Source organism: Crinia signifera, chromosome 1, assembly GCF_055691185.1.
Source record: "Crinia signifera chromosome 1, ASM5569118v1, whole genome shotgun sequence".
NCBI lineage: Eukaryota > Metazoa > Chordata > Amphibia > Anura > Myobatrachidae > Crinia > Crinia signifera.
Window position 1 is genome coordinate 100,738,624 of NC_139217.1, and position 23,155 is coordinate 100,761,778.

The 23,155-nt window shown below is 43.9% G+C and overlaps 1 protein-coding gene across 1 annotated transcript in view; it reads left to right on the top strand.

Annotated features, from left to right (window-relative positions):
- GPM6A (glycoprotein M6A) overlaps positions 1-23,155 on the top strand; it is a 163,215-nt gene that overhangs the window by 122,757 nt on the left and 17,303 nt on the right. The gene's annotated exons all lie outside the window — the stretch shown is intronic.

The following is a 23,155-nucleotide window of genomic DNA, read 5'->3' on the forward strand; positions in this document are numbered from 1 at the left end:
AGACCAAAGGCTGCAGAAATCATTCAATGATCAGCAATCATCGAATGATTTCTCCTCCCTCCGGGCGCATACAAGGGGATGTGTGAGCATATACAAGCCCACGGGGATGCGTACGGGGGCATTCAGCAGGTGTTGGGTGGCGTTTAGGAGAGGAGAGGCTAAAATGATCACCCCTACATTTTTATCCCCTTTGAAGACATTTCCTCAGGTCCCTTGATATATGCAGGGTTCCAACTGCTACATATATTTCTGCAATAACTGCACTCAGGCGTACAAGCATCACAGCCACACACTCTTCTAGCACTAGATGAGCGTACAAACACCGCCTATATTACATCTCCTAGGATCCTCCTGGGTAGCTGCTGGAGGCTCGGCCTGCTGAGTCGGATGAAGCACCATCCACCAAATTCCTTCTGGTGCCTGCAGTATCGAACCAACATGATGAGAAAACACAAATCACAGGAGTCACATTCATGGTTACATAATACATCAATTGCTTTTCTATATGATTAATACATACAAATTCTTATTCTCAGTGCCCCCGATAATGTACTAGCTACCCTGGGGGTCCATGTACCTGAGTAACCCTGGTCCCTCAGTAACAAATGGGCCCTGGGCAGGAGCCTCACTTTCCTAGTGGATGATCTGGCTCTGATCCCTGTACCCAGTTACATGTTTTATAGTACAGTACATACAGTACTGTAGATATTCTGGTGATAGTGATTCCTGACACCAAACAGTAAGAACAATATTTTTAGCTGAAGGTTTTGTGCATGGGAGTGGTGTAGTGTTGCAGCTTCACCTATCTGCTGATGTGACAATAATTAATGGTACTGAGCATTGAGAGCTGAGGCACACTGACTGCACAAGTGTGAAGTGCATTACTGGGAGTTGACTAAGTCCCATGAGACTTTGCACAGAGACCGAGAGGCTTGTGCTGTACACTTAGAGCCTACTGTGTGCCACTGCAGGTGAAGTCATTCCCGAAACGGTGGCCGATGATCATTCTTTGAGCGCTGCTGTCTGTTTGTTTAGAGTTATGTTCTCCTGAAAATAAAAACAAACAATTTCTATTATATGTTATATCTTACTTGCCTACCCTCCCGAAAATCGTGTCCCCTCCCATGCCCCCTGGAAAAATGTTGTCCACGTGCTGTCCACCTACTCTGTGGAGAAGTTGAGGGTAGGAAGCTGTAACATGGACAGCTGTTCTGGGGCTTAGGAGCCACCACTGAACTGGCAGGGAGTGCCTGCCACTGAAGAGGAGGAATAGTCGGGTGCACTGCTAGTGTAACATAAATCGCAGTGGCTGGCAACCTCATTCTTATTAGCTATTTCTGTCACATGTGACAGCTGACAGGGACAGCTTTAGTGAAGCAATCCACTAAGAATGAACCTGTTTCTTATTGGCTGCTGCTGTACGTCACCGCAATCTTCTGGTTGAGTGTTCACAGTCAACTGGTCTATGGCGATCAAGATTACGCCAGCCCTGCTATGGAATATATTGCCACTGCTGTTTTTTGTTTGTTTTTAATAGGGATCCTAATCCCTGTGCTCTGTGATATGTTTTCCTTCCAGTGGTAAATATACCCCATATAACATTAAAAACATAAAATTACACATAGACACACTAAATTGGAGAGTCCATCATGATGGCAGGATGAATACATTGGGCCTAATTCAGACTAGATTGCAAAGCACATTTTTTATCTAATGGACAAAACAGTGTAATTCAAATGCAGAGAGAGTTAGATTTGGGTGGGGTGTGTTCAAACTGAAATCTAAATTGCAGTGAAAAAAATAAAGCAGCCAGTATTTACCCGGCAGAGAAACAAATTTACTGACACAAATCTAAAGGTGCCACAAAGAAAAAAAGTTCAGTGTGTTCCAGGGCACTGATCACATTAATGCTGTGTACACACGGTACAATCCAGCATGAGATTTTGACTATATAGTCAAAATCGCTTGCAGATCGTAAGCAGATCGCACAGGTTTTTTACCTTGCAAACCCGATGCAAGCACCTGTGACAGCACAAATCGAAACCCAGATAGACAGGGCAGCAATAATGCTGTGTACACACTTGTACAATCTGCATGAAATCCAGATGCGATTACAATTTATATCTGCATACAATTTAGACTATATAGTGCAGATCTGCACTATATAGACAGTGCAGCCAAGACTTTCTGGCTGAGATATGGGAGCGCGCATCTTGAACGCATCTGGATCGCTTGGGATAAAACCCCTACAATCTGCATGAGATCCAGATGAGATTTTGACTATATAGTCAAAATCTCATCTGGATCTCATGCAGATTGTACAAGTGTGTACACAGCATAACTATATAGTGCAAATTGAATGTAGATAGCATGAATTGTATGTAAATAGAACAGAGATAGCAAAGATTGTATAGCACTCGAATCTTAAGTCAAATAGCAAAGGAATCTCACCGTGTGTACACACCATTAGAGTGGACTGGTTCTCTCATTGAGAAGGTACCCAAAAAGGAAAACAAATACAGTGAAATAGTGAAGTATTGTTAAGATCCAATTTATCAAAATAATCTTCAAATGTTAAAGCGTTAGGACTCGTACCCAAGAAATTAGCCTACTGTTTAATGCAGACGGATATCACACAGGGAGGGACCAGGGGTTAAAGTGAGGAGGAATGGGGGTGGAACTGAGTTCCACCACTTCTAATGGTGAAGTGGAACATTTTAACCCCCGCATTGGCCCTGGACAGTAATTCTCACAGAAAAGAATTCTCATTTGCAGGGAGATGCCAAAAACACTACCACTGGCCCTGTCTCTGCCTAATGGGGGGAGGGGAGGGGGGGGGTACTTAGGTGGCATATCGGAATGAGTTCCCCCACCTCTGCATGACAACTTTAAGCCCTGGGTGGGACACATCCGTCACCACAGGATAAAACGACCACCTTCTTCCACTTTCACTCAGTATATGAAACAGAGGAGATGGATTATGGTGTAGCACAATTTTAATTTCACACAATAAAATAATTTAAGACAGGGGTATCAGGCGGTACAGGACTCTCACCCAGAGTGATGGTCCACAATAAACCAACCGGGTTCGATATATGGTACATATATCTTTATCAAGGCCTTGATTGGTTGGTTACAAGGGGAAAAACCAGGACAGAAGGACACTGGACGCAATGTGAGGGAAGCAAAGCCCACCAGGGACGCCTGTTGATTTTACATTGTGCTTTTTTGTTTGGGGACGCTCAGCCTTTCATTCTCATCCTAATGAGGCCATGACAGGGGTGAGGGGGCAGGCAGCTGACATCACCGGATGTCAGCTGCCCGCCCATTTCCTTCCCAGCATGCATGCATATGTTTGAAAGTCACATTTATATGCATGCACGCACCACATCTTTCGATGGTCGGCGACCATCGAAAGATGTGGGCGTTCTCCCCTGGCCTGCGAATGGATGTTACTATGTAACATCCATTTACATGCCCTGCGTGCAAATTGCTCTTACGAATGGGTGGCACCAGCCAACCATTCGCAAGGCGGAGTTTGGTGGAATCGCAAGGCTGTAAATTAGCAACCTTGCAAATCAACCAGAATAACCCCCATGGTCTTTTGGTTCGTATAATTGCTGGGATATGATGACTTGTCTGGCTGGACTGGCTATACAGGAGTACTGGGTTTATATATCTCTCAAACAATGTAGTCCTAAATATGCTGTCAATTGTAACAATGTCCTTATACATGCTGACGATTAATGTGGAGGACTCACTATTACTGTGTAATAGACAAAACCAATGCTTGTCGCCAATTGAAAATCTGTTTTAGTAAACAACTAAAATTACCTGATTTGTATTAGTGTGCAAATATAAATGGAGGTCACTGTGAATCAGTGACGTGCGGTGAAGTTAGTGGTTGGTGAGGCACTGGCTTAGTGGAGCCAGAACCGACCAGCTCTGTGAGGAGAGCTGGGTCCAGGTTGCTTCTGCACTGACAGGCAGGTGCGGGAGCTGCCACCTGCATAAGCAGCAGAGACCCGCAGAGCAGCTCATGCCTGTCCGTGGAGAAGCAACCCAAACCCAGCACACCCTGCCTCTCCCCTAATATACACACAGTACATATCCTGACGATGGCTATTATGAACCGAAATGTTGCCTTAATCCTGCCCTACAATAACCACACTAGTGGCCGTAACATTTCCAGAAAGTGTTTTACCTCTTAAAATACCAACTAGTATACAAACATTTTTTTTTTTCAAACTCGCATGTGTTATACGTAACCCATATAAAGACACCACATTATTTAAGAGCCACTGTATGTGTGTGTTATTAAAAAACACATGCAGCCAAATGTACTAGCCTCTGAGATCACTGGCTGTGCGGGATGCCGGACGAACTCTGAGTTTTTTTTTAAAAGGGCAATCATTTACAAGGCATGGTTTTGCCTTGTAGATGTCTGCCTCTTTAAAAGAACCTCTGAGTTCAGTTGGCATCCTGCACAGCCAGTGATCTCAGAGGCTAGTACATACAGTATGGCTGATATACTTCTTTCATAACTTATTTTACACAAACACACACCTCTGTCCCTTAAACCACACTTGCCTACTTTTGAAAACTAGTTTCATGAAGATTATAGTTTGTAGAAGAATGTTCCTGTGGCACACTGTTTAGTGGGCATCATGCGCCACCTATATGGTGTGTCTAGCTCCATTTATGGGTGTATCTAGTGCCACTCAGGAATGTGTCCTCAATGCTGCATTCGCTTAAAAAATATATATATTTGAATAACAAATAAAAGGATTATAGATAAAAAGGCTGCAGCCTATTTGCTATAGACACTGACTACAAAATACCCCCCAAAAAGCATGAATAATAAAAACTAGCATTGCCCAAACTTTATAGTAACAATAATGTTAATGGTTTACAGATTTATTCATAGCTTCATACTGATAATCACAGGCTTAACCTCTGAAGTAGTTTGTAAAGAAATGTTACACATGTAGCATTACATAGTTCAGCAAGACTGTTCTGATACTTTTGTTGCTCTATGAGACATTAAAACTATCCTAGTATAATTACCAGTCTAGGCAGGGCCATCTTAACAGCATTATGGGCCCCCGGGCAAAGCAGTCCAGCGGGGCCCCTCCCTGCACAACCTTGTGAGTTCCGCTGTACTGTATGTGTGTATATATATGTATATGTTCATACAGGGGCGGATCCAGGAGAAAATGACAGGGGGGCACCATCAGGGCCATCTTGACAGCAGTGTGGGCCCCTGGGTAAAGCAATGCACTGGGGCCCTTACCCATTCTCCCCTCCTAGGGGTGGGGGGTGCTATTAGCAGAAGCTTTGATGTCCCACGGGTGTCAGGGGATTCTCTATGTTCCACTCACATGTAGGACCTGGAGCAGTAACTTCTGCTAATTACTCCTTTACTGCACAGGTGGTGGGAGGGTGAACACTAACGTGTGGAAGGGGCACTGAGCTGAATGACGGGTTCCTTGTAAATGACTTCCAGGGAGGTAGGGGGTGTTTTATACACAGGGGGAGGGCTGGATAATGGAGTGGGCTTAATATTCGTCATTTTCCGGTGGAAGGGCAGCTTGTTTGACTGCAGATATCGGCAATTATCTGTAAATAGATTTCTTAGCCTTCAATAGTATAAAAACCTAGAGTCCCATCTTTCAGGAGGTGCTGGGAACTTGGGGATCAGGAGCCAGAGCAATCCATTGACAAAAATATAAAACTATACACCAGACGTTTGGAGCTGGAGCAGGGACCGGCTGCTGGAAGGCTGATATCTCTGGTTCTGAGAAAGATAGAGACAAGCCGCTAGTGTTGACAGAAAGGGGAGAGTCCCAGGTTTTGGACTATACTCTCAGAAAAACCAAGTCAGAGAGAACCTGAGAAATCTGACTGGGAAGTGCAATTAACAGGTCGGATGTGGACTGCTGCTTTGAAGTTGGATATCTCCAGTTCCCCAGGGCCGATTTTCAAAATATTGGTATCCCTGGAAAAAGGGGATCCTCAGCTATCAGAAAAGGGCCCTTATACACCTGAGGCCCCTGGGCAAGTGCCCATTAAGCCCATACGAAAAGACGGCCCTGAGTCTAGGTGAAAAGGGGACAATCCTAGTGGTCTGAACGATCCTGGGATCACCTTCAATATCACAAGCACCACTTTCCAAGCCAGCTTTTAGATGCCAATTGCCATACACATTTTATAGGAAGATAACCTGCAGCCTTGCCGTGAGTGGGAACAGCAGGAGCCAGGAAACTGTGAGAGTCTGCAGGCAGGTGAATCTACGTAAACAGTGCTGCACTATTATGGAGGCTGAATATTGAGGCAGCTGTTTGGAAACATTAGACAACTGGCTAGGGCACACTGGTCACTTACCTTTTCCTTCCTGGCTGGGTAAACTCTGCTTCTTGCCGATTTCCTTGGTCAGGGCCTGGCTCCACATAATGACTGCTGTGCCAGATCCACCACCAGCCCTCCTGTCACCACATCCAAGCCCATACCTTCAGCTAAGAAGCAGCTGCATACACGGGGCTCCTCTTTTTGGTAATGCAGCTGCACCGACCCAGGGAGCAGGACAAGATGTTCCTGTCAGTGCTGGGGGCCTGGACAGAGCTTCCGTGAAGCTAACTCCGCAGTGGCTGGCCTTAGGTCTGCAAGTATCACGGAATGTGTGGCTGCTGTGAGTCAGGGATACAGGGGACGGGCTGGAGGGGTCAGCAGGCATGTGTGAGCAGCGGCAGCCCTCAGGCTTGGCTCATGCTGGATCCCCGCACAGGAAGGACTAGGTCCACCGCCCCATCCCCCCCGCCACCCCACAGCACTGACCGGAGCGGCTGGGAAAGGCAGAGCCCCAAGCAGCCCCGACAGCTCCCGCTCCAGTGCCCGAACAAAAGCCCCCGCAACTTGAGTCAGCGAACAAGCCATAGCTGCACCCGCTCATCCACCTTTAAAAATAGCACTGCCTATAAGCAGCACCGGCATCTATAGCAGTGCCTCGGGGACAGCCAGGGATGTGCTTTCTGCCTATATGAAAGCACGTCCCTGTCACTGAAATGGCGCCACTCTGCCCAATCACATCTGCTTCAGTGACAGGGGCATGCTTTCATATAGGCAGAAAGTACGTCCCTGTCACCGAGGCACTGCTATAGGTGCCGCTTCTCCAGCTTTTTTGAATGGGCTTTTACAGCGCGGTGCTCAGCCCTGCCCACTGCCCATCCCCTGTTCTGGTAGTTTAACATGTAAAGCCAGAGGCACCACTCTTGGTGCCTCCAAAAAAAAAATATAAACCTGTAAAAATTATTATAATAATATAAAGCATATACTTATGACACATGTGTCATAAGTATTTTCTTTGTATTATTTTCTTAATCATTAATGGCAGGGGAGGCACTGCCTCCCTTGCCTCCCCTGACTGCACGTCCCTGCTGTGAATAGCTGGTAGAATAGTCTCTGGTTGTTCCTCAGTGAGATTTCTTCACAAGGATATTAAAAATACATGCACTTGGACATCCATTGATCCTGTTCCTGTCTCAAATACAGCATTTCCATATGTCCAGCAGGTAAAAACATGAGTGGGGATTACTGCTCCAAAGATTCTTCTGTTCTTATTAAACTTGCGCTCTCTCTCGCTCTCTTCTGTGGTTTATCAATCGTCTATATTCTAGGTCTCCTTACTACGTATTATTTGTCCTTTTAGAACTGGTTTTGTTCCCAGCATTTCAGTGCTGTGGAGTATTGTGGTGCACAACAGATAAACGTCAATAATTAAGAGAAGTAATTGTTGTAATTAGGAGAAAGCTTACAAACAAACATACAATATTATTTATTAATATTTCCACAGAGGTATGTTTATATTAAATTTTTATTTAATCGTGGATCATCTGAAAGCACTGATATACAGAGTTGTTAATAAAAACAGGAAGTAACTTCTTTGTTTTATATTTGCATTTTATAGGTAGGAGGTGTACGTGTATGTGCATTCCATAGGTAGGAGGCTCTCCTGGAAGGTGTACTGGATGTGCATTCCATAGGTACAGTAGAAGGCTCTCCTGGAAGGTGTACAGTATGTGCATCTCATAGGTAGGTGGCTCTCTTGGAAGGTGTATGTGCATCTCATAGGAAGGAGGCTCTCTTGGAAGGTGTATGTGCATCTCATAGGTAGGTGGCTCTATTGGAAGGTGTATGTGCTCTCTTGGATGGTGTACAGTATGTGCATCTCATATAAAGGTGGCTCTCCTGAAAGATGTATGTGCATCTCATAGGTAGATGGCTCTCTTGGATGGTGTACTGGATGTGCATTCCATAGGTACAGTAGAAGGCTCTCCTGGAAGGTGTACAGTATGTGCATCTCATAGGTAGGTGGCTCTCTTGGAAGGTGTATGTGCATCTCATAGGAAGGAGGCTCTCTTGGAAGGTGTATGTGCATCTCATAGGTAGGTGGCTCTATTGGAAGGTGTATGTGCTCTCTTGGATGGTGTACAGTATGTGCATCTCATATAAAGGTGGCTCTCCTGAAAGATGTATGTGCATCTCATAGGTAGATGGCTCTCTTGGATGGTGTATGTGTACCTCATAGGTAGATGGGTCCCTTGGAAGGTGTATGTCATTCCGGCTCCCCTAGAAGGTGTATGTGCATTCCATAAGTCGAAAGATTTCCTAGAAGGTGTATGTGTAAAACCACAAATGCAAATGCGTAGTATTGCATTTAACCAACCAGCTTGCAAAACCATTTATCCATAAACACAGACGTATCTTGTTATGGGCTGTGTTTTACTACAGATAAATCATCTCTGTTTTTCTCCACTAGATGATCCATAATTGTACCTTTACCTCCACACATTATTAAACTGATTAAAGCAACACATTTTTCAGAAAGATTATTCTCTCCTTTAGTCATAAGTGTCATTAAATGTTAATGAAATACCCGGCCGCCAGTTGCATTAAATATGTGTTACAATGTTTTCAAAGCGCATTTGTATTTTAGCACATTCCCAGGAGGACGGACTATAGGATGTGGGAGCGGATGCTTTCTGCTTGTAACCTCACTGCTCCTTTCAGAATAAGAGCATTAGAGGTGGAGAGACAAAGTGGTAGGAACCGCACCAAGCTTACTCCTCTTACCATGTAAAGTCACTTTGTAAAAATTCAACAACACCTTTAAGCAGTTGTGTAACGGATTGATCAGTGTACACATAATAATAAGTATCATTTTAGACAAGAACAACATCTTTCAAACTATTTGCTAATGTCCACTGTAGAATATTCCATGTATTTAAGTGGTTGCAGAATTTCCCATTGTCACTGTTTTTCTGCTGGAGCCTGGAACCCTTCTGTCTATACAGGATGCAGTTGTTAGGTCGGCACAAGAAAGGTCAACACTCCTTAGGTCGACTCCATAAGGTCGATAGGGACTGAAGGCCGCCAGGGTCCTTAGGTCGACCGGCAAAAGGTCGACAGTGCAGAAGGTTGACATGGGTTTTTGGATTTTTTCCCCACTGTGGTCCCAGAACAGGTGGTAGTTCATGCCCTAGTAGCCTACCATCCACTAGGGCAGTGTTTCCCAACCTTTTTTCTCTCCCGTACCCCTTGATTAGGCTTTCAATTGATGAGAACCCCCTCCTCTCAATTTAAAATATAGACAGTACTTATGAGTGGAGTGGAAGTGAGCGGTGTCCTTATGCATGTCCTTATATTAAGGAGTAGCAGACAGGAATCGTGCCCTTACGTGTCTTGCTGCTGGTTGTGTATTGAATTGTCTCCAAGGTTCCCACTAACACCTGTAGGATTAATGCCGCTGCTTCTTCCACCCGTGTCAGTGCAGGGCAGATGATCGCTGATGTCTGAGGGCAGCATGGGTAGCTCCCAGTGGATTGCTGGTCAGGCAAAAGTGAGACGCTGATGATGCTGAAGACAGAACTATAAGTGACACAACATGGTTCTTCTCCATAGCAATGGGTCTTCTTCTTCTGCCATCAAAATACTTTTTTTTTCTTCCGCCATTACCAATATTATTTTCAAGTACCCCCAACTGGTCTGCAGAGTACCCCTAGGGGTACTAGTACCCCAGGTTGGGAACCACTGCACTAGGGCATGGATGGAGAACAGAATAGTGTGGCAAGCGTAGCGAGGCACCGTGCCCGAAGCATAGGGCCTTATTCACTCTTTCTGAAAAAATCCTTCTTAGATGGACAAAACCATGTGCACTGCAGGTGGGGCAGATGTAAAATGTGCAGAGAGAATTCGATTTGGGTGAGTTATTATGTTTCTGTGCAGGGTAAATACTGACTGCTTTATTGTTACACTGCAATATAGATCTCACTTTGAAGTGAAACCCCACCCAAATCTAACTCTCTCTGCACAAGTAACATCTGCCCTCCTGCAGTGCACATGGTTTTGTCCATCTAAGAAGGATTTTGTCAGAAAGAGTGAACTAGAATAAGGCCCTATGTGATATGAGGGGCTGCCGTACACTTAGACAGTGTCCAGAACTAGACGTCTAGATCTAGACTCCTAAATCAATAAAAAAATACGTCGACCTTCTGCATTGTCAACCTTTCGCCGGTTGACCTAAGGACCCTGTCAACCTTCAGTCCCTGTCGGTCTTCTGTCTGTTGACCTTCCAGTGTCAACCTAAGGAGTGTCGACTGAATGATCCATACTGCTCTATACACGACTCCAACCACAGCGTATTATGAATTCAGATGTGCAGAATGTTTTGACACGTCTCCACTCTCCAGTGTGTAATCTAATTCCCATCTGCCTCGGCACAGTACTGAGGCAATACAATGAAGCACGCTACAGAGTTAATTATTTATCTTTGCCATAAGTATCATAAAATGCTATACAACTGTCAGTTCCATTAAGCATATATCTAATAAGTGTAATAATGTTTTTGGAAGCATTGTTATATATCCATACAGTCCCAGGAGAATTCACTATAAGATAAGCAAAGTGCAAGTTTGAAGCAATCCCAAGACAAAGTGGTAGGCACTCCCATTAGGCAGGTCTCCTCCTAGAAGTACACACAGTGGGCCTGATTCAGGTTGGCTCACTAGGCAGTGTACATTCACTGCCTAGCGAGCTCATAAACGCCGCCCGGTAGGACGGTTCATGAACACATCCCCTCGCATGCGGCTAGGGTGGGCGCTGTCGTCATGTGACATCAGCCATCCGCCCCAAGCAGGCATCGCCATGCCTGCTCCTACAGGGGAACGCCAAGCATTTTCATGGTGACACCCACAAAACAATGGGTATTCCCCTGTTACCGCCCCCTGCCCTTCCTCCGTGCAGCGAACGGACCGGCGTGCCATATTCGGCCGATTATGTAAGCTTAGGAAATTTCCCTCAACATCTCTAAATCTCACAGCTAAGAAAATCCTACACAGAGCGGAGTCATGCCTAGATTACGTATTGCTTAAATCTTGCTCCAGGAATCCTATACCGTGACAATCCATATAATAAATCATATACAACTAACCAGTGGCGTAGCTTGGTTTGGGGCGCCCCCCCCGCTGTTAATGGGGGAGGGGGCGCCTCCCCCCCCAGCCGCCCATGCGCCCCCCCCCCCCCCCATTGCCGCAGGCTTACCAGTCTGCGCGTCCCGGCTCCCCTCCTGGCTTCAATTAATTCTATGCAGACGGACCACGATAAAATGGCCGCCCCCATACCGCAGACAGTTTCAGAGAACTGTCTGCTTTATGGGGCAGCCATTTTATCGTGGTCCGTCTCCATAGAATTGATTGAAGCCAGGAGGGGAGCCGGGACACGCAGACAGGTAAGCCTGTGGGGCATGGGGGGCGGGGGCATTACTATAGCACCGCAGCCCCCTGGCGCCTCCACATACACAGCGCCCCCCCGCGACTGCGGGGGCTGCGGTGCTATAGTTACGCCCCTGCAATTAACTTAGCAGGTGTTATTTTATCGCATATACCTGAATGGCTTATTAACCAGACACCGGCTGAGGCTGGTGGCACATTGACTGATGGAGTAATCCCACTCAGAGGGGGCACCGTTTTTTGTTATGCCACTATGTGAGTAAAGCCAGCAATACTACACTTGCAGAGGGCTTCTCATCACACCTTTAAAAAGATAAACCGGAATACAAAACTAAAGTATAATACAGTAGCCCAATAGCACTATACTATAACAATGTGAATGTTTAAAAATGAGATGGTATCACAACTGAAGGAACAGAAAAGTATTAATCCTTAAAAAGAGTCTTTTGTCCATAATTTCTTTCTCAAAACATCTCACACCATTGAGTTATGGGAGATAGGGGGTACAGATACTATTACCAGATTCATGAGAGGCATCCTTATGTTTACACTTAGGGGAAAATTTACTAAGATGTGTATTGTACTTCACATGTGATGTTGCTGTGGGCAACCAATAAGATCCTGTCTACTATCTTCTAGAGCAGGGGTGTCAAACACAAGGCCCGCGGGCCAAATCCGGCCCGCCAGACCTCTTCATGTGGCCCGCGCAGCCGTCGCCAGCCTTCACCTTTTATTCTCGATTTTTTTTTAAACAAGAAAGCCGCCTCTTCAGCGCATGCGCGGCAGCCTACAAGCCAGAGAACGTCTGCCCTCTAGCGCAGTGCCGCCGGTCGTCAACCTCTCCTCCGCTCCCACCTGCTGTATAGGAGCCAGAGAGAGGAAAGAGCAGTGAATGGTGCTGCTGCTGCTGTGCGCTCCAGGTCACTTACTGCTGAGTGTGCACTGCACAGTGACCGGGAGCACGCTGCCCCCCACTCCTGGATAGATAGTGCGAGGAGCGCTCCTCACAGGAGGGAGGGGGAAATGCGCCTGTGTAAGAGCGCAGCTGTGTCCTTGGTGGTGGAGCAGCTCAGACTGGAGTGGACGCATCAGAGCGGGTAAGTGTCAAACTCTCTGCCTATGTGTGTGTGTGTGCACTGGCACATTGCAGCCCATCATTAATTGCTGTGTCCCATGAAAATAAGCAGGACATATGCCCTATGTCTGAGTGCTGCCCCCCTGTGCAGGCAGCGTGTGCCCTAATGCACTGCAGTTCACAGCAATAGCAGGAGGGAAATGCTACTGCTGAGTTACAGTGGTATTATTTGGGACATACTTGTATGAAGGACACTATTATGATAATAAAGAGTGGACACATAGTCCTACAGATACTGTACAACCGACCCTTTGAGGGTGACCAAACTGCTGATGCGGCCCCCGATGAATTTGAGTTTGACACCCCTGTCTAGAGGGTGCTAAATAAATAAGAAGTAGATTCTGATTGGTTGTCCATAGCAACATCACATGTAAAGTAAATCGGGGCAGCATGGATGGTGTAATGGTTAGCATTACTGCCTCACAGTGCTGAGGTCATGGGTTCGATCCCCACCATGGACCGAACTGTGCAGAGTTTGTATATTCTCCCCATGCTTGCGTGGGTTTACTACCACAATCCAAAGATATACTGGTAGGCTAATTGGCTTCCAACAAAATTAACCCTAGAATGTCTGTGTGTGCGTGTACATGTGGTAGGGAATATAGATTGTAAGCTCCACTGGTGCAGGAACTGATGTGAATGTTCAAATATTCTCTGTAAAGCGCTGCGGAATGTGTATGCCCTATATAAGTAACTATGAATAAATAAGTAGAACACACATTATTGTTTTAACAGAAAATAAGAATAAAATACTGTTTTTAAGGGGGACTGCTTCTTTTTTAATTATCCCACAGTTTACACTTTGGGGGTTATCCTGGTTCACTTGCAAAGGCAAATTCACTCTCTTATTGACAAAACCATTTGCACTGCAGGTGGGGCAGATGTAACATGTGCAGAGAGATTTAGATGTAACTTGCAGAAAGAGTTATTTTGTTTCTGTGCAGGGAAAATACTGACTGCTTTATTTTTACACTGCAATATAGATCTCACTTGAAGTAAAACCCCACCCAAATCCAATTCTCTCTGCACAAGTTTCATCTACCCCCTGCAGTGCACATGGTTTTCCATTTGAGAAGGAATTAGCCTTTGCGAGTGAACCAGAATATGGGCCTTTGTGTAGACTGTAGGCTCCAATAATGAAGGGATTTGAGTAAGTGATTACATATTCTCTGTAAAGTGCAGTGTAATATGAATACATTATACAGTATACTGTATATCAACAGTAATAAATACTGCTCATATGGGGTGAAATTTAATAGAATGAGAGATCCAGAAAGTGAGAGATTTGTTTTTCTTAAAGTGGCAATCATTTACATTGCAAAACCAGTTTGATTTTGCAGTGTAAATGATTGCTGCGTTAAAAAACCTGGAGATTTCTTACCAAATCTCACTTTCTGAATCTCTTATCCTATTAAATTTCACCCATGAAATGGGAATGATGATAATTATTTTGACAGCACAGTCAAAACTTTTGTTTATTTGTGGTTTTTTTTTTTATGCCATGATAAAAATTGTTTTTTTTACTCCCAGCCCGAATCCAATTACCCTGCCTGAACTCTAAGTCATGTATCAAAAAATGACAACTATTTTAGAAGGACCAAAATAATCAAGTGTGACAGCTACAAAAATGTGTCAGTAAAGGATAACACATTACATCTACATATACTCTATTAAAAGCTTTAAAAAGGATTAAATGATATATTCTGGTTTTAGGCAATACTTGTTTTGCCAATTAGGCTTAGCTATAGCACAATTTGTCAATGAGATTGTACAGTTTTAGAATTTAAGAGACTTTCAAAGGGGGAAATTTACTAAAGGAAATGTGTAAAAAATAGGTGTAAAAATAGGTGTATTTGTATCCAGAAATACACTTATTTTTGCCATTTTCTATCCCGAAAATACGGCAATTCGTATTGATGTGCTATCAATACGAATTGCCGTATTTTCGGGATAGAAAATGTCAAAAATAAGTGTATTTCTGGATACAAATACACCTATTTTTACACCTATTTTTTACACATTTCCTTTAGTAAATTTCCCCCTTTATGTATTAGTGTATTAAGTTATTTATTTTTTCTTATTTCGTAATGTTATTTTTATTGAGGGTGATAAGATTTCCTAATATCTTATCACCTTTATCACGCTAGATAGTTGTTATATTAGGATTACTGAAATAATAGAGCATATTAGGTAAGATAAATAACTGAAGAATACTCAAAAGTTGCAATAACCGTTGTCCATGTATCCCAGACCAAGCATTTTAACAGATAAAAATGAATAAGGGGTGTTCATTCTATTTCACTATGTGGCTATAGGACATATTTTCAATCACATTCTATCACCACCAGCAGTTAAAGTGAGGGGAAATGGGGTGGAACTGAGTTCCACCACCTTTAATGGAAGGGGGAACTGAGTTCTTCCTCTGCCGCAGCCCTGAACAGTAATTCCAAAAGAAAAGCCTTTCCCAGCGGCTGCTTCTTCTGGCACGGTGTATGTGATGTCATGTCATCACCGCTGCTGAAGTGAACAGAAGCCACTAAGAGCATGCTGATTACAGGGTGAGAGGGGTCTGGAGGGACTCAGAGGTAGGGAAGCTGCTGGAGGGACACAGGGCATGAAGCTGCTGAGGAACATGGACAGTGAGCTTCTGGAGTGGCAGCAACAGATGTGTATAAGGGGCACTACTGTGGACATTTTGTGTATAAGGGGCACTACTGTGTGATTTAATATGAATCAAGGGCATTACATGTGGTGTAATGTGTATATGATCGTGCTTTAGTGTTGTAATTTGTTTGGAATTACTATTGTGTGACCACACCCCTTCCTTTTGAGACCATTATCCCTTTATGGGAGGTAGGGAACAAATTCCTTGGCACTGGTCTAGGCTCTGTCTAATGGGGGGGTTGTTAGGAAACAATACTGGCTAGCAGTGATAAGAAGACACTTAACACTTCACCTTACAGTTCAGCTCCCTTTTGCACAGGCGTGACCTGGAAACTGTCTGGCAATGGTAAGAGGAGATATACAGCTTTGCCAGACTTTTCAGGTTCCTCCTGTGCATGTGTCACCCATCATGCCTGGACACACATGCACATTTCAGCCTTGGGATTGCAGTAGCAGTATCACTAAGAACAAAAAATAGAAATGCAAAACAAAGTTATTACAAAAAAAAAAAAAAAAAGTTTATATACATTTAAACCAAAAAAAGTATTGAAATGGTACTTACAAAAGGAGAATTGAGGTACTTTTGCTGCTGCTCTCTTTGATAAATAGGCAATAGCTAGGTTCTCTATGCCATCTGAATATTATATCAATATAAAATAGTAATATCATAAACAAGAAAAATACAGCAATTTTTCTGGGTTCACTTGTACCAAATAAAATGATATAAGTCAAATCCTTATATATATGAGCAGCATCATGGTGGTCCACAGCACGTCCACCGCACGTCCACCGCAGATTACATATTGTGCTGTATTGCAGATCTGATTCTGGACAGACACATTTGAGTTAGTGATATTGATGACAAACTGAATATCTCAGTGACTACTGTGCACAATATTGTACCTGCACAAACGGCGTTGTTTCACATGCACTTGACGTGGTACATGAGCAGGGAGTACAGTTTCTGTAGCATATTGTTACACATGATAAAACATGGGTGCATCATATTACACTGAAAATGAAGCAAGCATCCATGACATGGAAACACGCATCGTCCCCACCTTTTAAAGATATTCCAAACAACTCCATCAATAAAGGTGGTCATGGTGACCGCATTGGGACCACAAGGGTGTGCTTCTTGCTGATTCCATCAAATACTCTGACTGCTATGGTGACACACTGAGCTGGCCAATTTGTCGAAAACAACCTGGTTTGCTGTGAACAAGGATTATACTGATGCACAATAACACCAGCCCAGCTGCATGTATGATTTGTTATGGCGCGCTACCATTGAAAAGTACTGGACTATCCTCCCTATAGCCCGGATCTCATCTTCAATAATCATTTCAAAATCACCTGGGTGGAAGGCGATTCACAACTGACAGATTAGTGCACCAAGCTTTGATTATTGTAATCAAATAATTAGTATTATTTTATTTATATAGCTCTCTTTCTCCGATAGGACTCAAGGCACAGAAAAGCTTTTCATAAACAATTCTTAAGGGAATGAAGGAAATGCTTTGGCAAACAGGAAAGTCTTGATTTTGTCTTTGACGCATTCTAGAGTGGGGGCCTCTCGAACTGTGCGGGGAAATGAGTTGTCAACATCTGTATTAATCCATGTAACTAAGGGCCTTATTCTAGTTCACTCTTTCTGACAAAATCCTTCTTAAGCAGCCCATACACGCTACGATGCGGGCTGTGCGTTATGTGCTTTGAGGTGCACGCTCCCGGAGCACCTCATCGCACAGTACAAAAAGTGTGTGCTTGCACATACTTTTTGTACTTTGTTTTCATCACATTGCATCGCATTGCATTCACAACGCATGCACAGGCAATGCAATGTGATCCGTGCTTGTTAACGCACGCACATATCACAGCGTTTATGGCCAGCATTAGAAGGACAAAACCATGTGCACTGCAGATGGGGCAGATGTAACTTGTGCAGAGAGAATTAGATGTGGTTGGGGTTTTACTTCACAGTGAGATCTATATTGCAGTGTAAAAATAAAGCAGTCAGTATTTTCCCTGCACAGAAACAAAATAACTCACCCAAATCTAATTCTCTCTGCACATTTTACACCTGCCCCCCTGCAGTGCACATGGTTTTGTCCATCTAAGAAGGATTTAGTCAGAAAGAGTGAACTAGAATAAGGCCCTAAATGCCTTTCCACTGTTGCTGCCTAGGAACACAGTTTAAGCACCACTGGCCCTGACACTATTTATCTTCACACATATCAATTTCAAATTAATAAAGTAGAGAACAATATTTGACTATTTATTAACATATCACCGCTGACATATATCAGATGTTCTAGCACAAAATCAATTGTTTGAAGACATCTTTTGAGCTTAGGGTGTAAATTAGTGTAATTTGATTTTAATTTGGGAAATCCATCATTGCGATTCAATGAAATGCAATAGCAAGCATGGACACCAAATGGCATGTAAGTAAGTTATATGCAGTGCGCTGCTTTTCTGAGTTTTTGGTTGCTTTTCTGTTTTTTTTCATGGACAGTTATAATATTAAGATAAATGTCTGATTATTGTATTAAAAAAAGCTGTGTGCACATATCACTTATGTGATACTTACATTTATATCACAGTATATGGACTAAACATTGTCCTTTTATATATTTTGCATCACATGGTAATCACAGTACTGTATATGCTGAATAGTATGATATACACTATATGCTACATATTTATTTGTGTGCAACTATATAAAACATTACATTATAACAAGTTTATGGCTTATCATATACAATGGTACAATGTTAAGTAAATTCAGTAACTTATCATGTTACAGATGGTCTTTGTAGTACGGCAGTCATATTTATAAGGGTTGCCTGGGCAACAAATGGCTGCTATAGAAATACACATTCATTAATTGGTGTATTAGTGGGTGTTTCACTAATGAACTTTGGGCCTGCTTCGTGCCTGGTAGGAAATGCACAGACACAATGAATTGGATTTGCAATTTAATGTCATTAAAATGAAAATGCAGGTCTAAATACCAAGATTTTGTTACATCTACATTTTTGAATAATTACTTTAAAATACTGACACAAATGATGGCAACCATTGTCATTACTCTTGCCACATGTATATTAACTCATCACCAGTTGGGATTCACCAACTGTAGAATCTTGGTGAAGGTGGTCAGGATGGCCTGTGCAGCTATTTTATATCACTCGACTCCCCAAACCCCTTCAGAGGCCATGCTTTTAAGTGTTCTTAAGTCATCTGCTCAAAATATTTGTGTTGCGAGATTTTGGTAGGCTCTTTTACGAAATTTTCGACTTTTTATACTTTTCACCGACCACTACCTTGATAATGGTGTAAATAGTTCTCTTGTTGTAATGACAAAAGGGACCTGACAGGAATGCCCACTGTCACCATTGCTGTTTAATATAGGTTTGAAACCGTTACTATGCATTTCCCAATCTTGCCCAGATTTGTGAATTTAAAATCCAAGCTAAGTATGTCGTTCATCTCTGCTACGTTGTATAGGGAAAGCCACTCTATGGAATAATAATAATAGTACAATTGAAAAAAATTTGCGGAAACAATTAAATCAATTACAAGTAAAAATAAAAATGTATTGAAAATAAATTAGTTTAAAGCTCTTTTCAGGATTAGTTGGAGTTGTACTTGTGTAGTTTCACGGCGCCCGATATATCGGATGCGATATCGGCCGATATATCAGATTTGATATCAGCCGATATATCGATGCGATCCAATGCAATTTTTTACCTGTTCATAACCCCACTATCCACTACGCATGGAGTTGATTTTATATAGTGTGGTGAACGCAGTAATCCACGTCCCCTCGTCACGCTTCAGGCTCGCCACACTATATAAAATCAACTTCATGCGTAGTGGATAGTGGGGTTATGAACAGGTAAAAAATTGCTTTGGATCTCATTGATATATCGGCCGATATCACATCTGATATATCGGGTGATATTGCATCCGAAATATCAGGCGCCGTGAAACAACACAAGTACCAAGAGCTGTAAACAATAATATATATATATATATATTTTTTTTTTTATTATTATTAATTTTGTGTTTTAATTACTTGTAATTGATTTAATTGTTTATTTTATTTTTAAATACATTGACTCTCACCTAGCGCTCTTAATTCTACTATTAAAATTCAAACTGTTGCAGATGATTTACTCGTATATATTTTGGATCCAGAAAGAACCTTGCCCAAAATCCTTAATAAGTTATCAGAAAATGCTTGTCTCTGGATTTAGTATTAAATGAGAGGATATGTATTTGGGTCCTACCATGAGATCACAATGGGGGTTTCTATTATTATTATATTATATTGGCCATTATATTGGCCACTAAGATCTATACGATCACTTATTCAAGATGTGCTGAACGATTTGTCTAGATCATTGGTGGCCGGACTTTTGTAGCCTGGGATCTACTTTTTGTACTCTTACTTACCGGTGATCTACCAGCGTCAATATGCTGAGAAATCTTGCAAATTTAGGTATGAGATAACTTGCACCCCTGTAATTATACGGCACACATTTGGGCACCCCTGTAATTATACAGCACACATTTGGGCACCCCTGTAATTATACAGCACACATTTGGGCACCCCTGGACTTATAGGGGACACATGGGGGTACCAATGGAATTATATGTTACACATTTGGGCACCCCTGGAATTATACAGCACACATTTGGGCACCCCTGGCTGATAGGGGACACATAAGGGTACCAATGGAATTATACGGCACACATTTGGGCACCCCTGGAATTATACAGCACACATGCAGGCACCCCTGGCTGATAGGGGACACATGGGGGCCACCTCCCCCCAAATAACAGCAGAATAACCATTTAAAAATATGGGGGCCATAAAACAATGAGCAAGAGTCCCTGTTCTCCCCTTCTCCAACACCCCACTCTACCCTATCCTATGCCACCATAAATGAATAAGGCACCTTAGAGAAAATCCTTGGCTTGTTTGGGGTCATTAACATGTAACAACATACAATTTGCTGGGTTTGCATTTCAGTTATTTATTCACATTGTCTAACACCCTTATGTTTATGGCATAAACATAAGGGTATTAGACAATTTGAATAAATAACTGAAAACTTTATCCCATGCAATCCTAGATCAAGCCACCCCTGCATGCGGTGACACCCGGTGTCATTCTCCTCTCCCCCCTCCCCCACAGCACAGGAGCTTAATTGTCAGGAGCTTAATTAATTATTACAGAGCACAGGAACTCTTACTAACTTACTATCACACGGTGACAACACCCGTGCACCCGTGCAATGCACTACTGGGAATGCTGAAGCCCTGAGAGGCTTCAGTCAGCAGAATATTCTAACAGGGGCTGTAAACTATAAAACCGATTGCAATCTACCGGCGGAAGGCCTGTGATCGACAGGTAGATCGTGATCGACCTTCTGGCCACCTCTGGTTTAGTTGGTGTTGTTTAATGGGTATGCGGTCCCTGGGTCGAAAAGATCTAGGTCGACAGTAACTAGGTCGACCACTTATGCACTTAAGTAGCATAATATGTAATAGGCATTACAGTGTGTGGTATAATGTGTATAATGTGTAATGGGCATTACGGTGTGTGGCATAATGTGTAACGGTTTACATTTTTGCTGCATGCCTTTGGAGGGTGGAGGCGGAACTATGTGCTTCCATGTTCGTGGGGTCCAGCTGTCGCGCCGCCCAGTCTTCTCTGTCCTGGCTACACACTGCGCTGCCGCTGCTAAAGCCTGTAGTCTGACTCCACATCCGAGAGGCCTTTTGTGGTGGGTGCTCGGCTCCTCCTGAGTTGGGACCAGGTTTTCAAGGAAGTCTTTTTCAGCAAGGCCACACCCCTCCCTGCTAGACCATACCCCCTTCCAGGTGCACATACTTAATCCTGTGTATGGGGGCTGTGTATGGGCACATTTTTACAGTTACAGGTAGCCTAATAGGCTAGAAACAGCCTTACATACACACATACATGTATAAAACACACACACACACCTCCTCCCCCCTAAAGTCACCAAAGCAGAGGTTCAGTAGCAGGAAGGACACGCACAATGCTGTTAGGCTCTACCCCTTCATGGCACAATTCAGATCTTTGGTGTGGGGGCAGGGCCAATAAATCCTTGTTCCTTTAGATTCACAGACATTGAGAGTCTCCACAAGATCTATACATATGCGGCACTTAAAGCTGATGTTATACAGCTTTTATGTTATCAGAATCTGCATTTTAACTATCTGGCTTTTATTGTAGTTGGTGAAAGCTCAGTAATTTAAAAAAACTATAGTTATTTTGCGTATATGTTGTTATCTCTGGTCACTGATGAAAAGGAGACATTGAGCGATATACAGATGGAGCCAGGCTCCCTCTTGCTGGCGAATCGCCAGAACGTCACCAGCAGCCCGGCTCTCATCTGACTGAGGCGCACGCGCGTCTCAGTTTACAGGCGGCGGGGCGACGGGAACCCTGTCTGTCTCCGCTTCAGGGAGACGGACAGGGTTAGGGGGGGTGCGGGGAGGCGTTGGGGACCTCGGTGACCGCCGACAAGCCGGTGGGGACCAGGGGGAACCGTGCGAAAGGGGACGTGCGCGCATCTCGCAGATACAGATGGCGGGTGGCGGGGGATGGCGGCTGGCATCACCATCGCCATCTCCTGCAAAGAAGAGACCCGCTCCATCTGTATCGCTCGGCGATATATCACACAGCGATATATTGCCGGGCGATATATCGCCCAGTGTGTACGCACCTTAAGTCCATTCCCTAAACCACCCATCAACCGGGAGGCAATGGAGTCAGCGCCCCCTTCTGGCCAGGAGCCCGGCGGCAAATGACTCCATAGCCTCCTGGAGTTCCACTATTGGAGCTGATATAACATGTGCAGAGAGAGTTAGAGTTGGGTGGGGTTCATACTTCAAACTGATATCTATATTGCAGTGTAAAAATAAAGCATTTAAATGCCGCCCCCAGAAACACCCACCCTCGCTTGCACGCTGAACATCCCTGCATGCATGTGAATGGATGTTTAGCATAAACATCCATTCACAGCCTTACGTGTGAAGACAAAATCATTTGATGGTCGCCAACTATCGAATGATTTTGCAGGTGCTTGCAGATGTAAGACACCTCTGCGAGTGCCCTGTATGGGAAGTGGGCGGGCAGCTGACATCCGCTGATGTCAGCTGCCCTCCTCCCGCATCCGCCTCATGGGTGCATTTACATGGGAACACCCAGCATTTTCATGGGGATGCCCATGAAATGTTTGGCATTCCCATGGGCCCAGCCCGCCGCCACCCCATGCCCGCACTGCTAGGTGCGAACAGGACGGCGAATGAGAACTTTGCCAAGCCCACTTGCACAAAGCGGCTGCACATGCAAATTAAATTTTATGCACATGCGCAGTCACTCACCATCGCTCCCCTGCGTGGGCACGTAAGGGAGAGCGTGGTGATCAGAATAACCTCCATGATTTTGTCCATTAGAGAGCGATTTTGCTTTTGCGTGTGTACCAGAATCAGGCCTTATGTTCCTTCTGTAAGGCACTACAGAATGTAC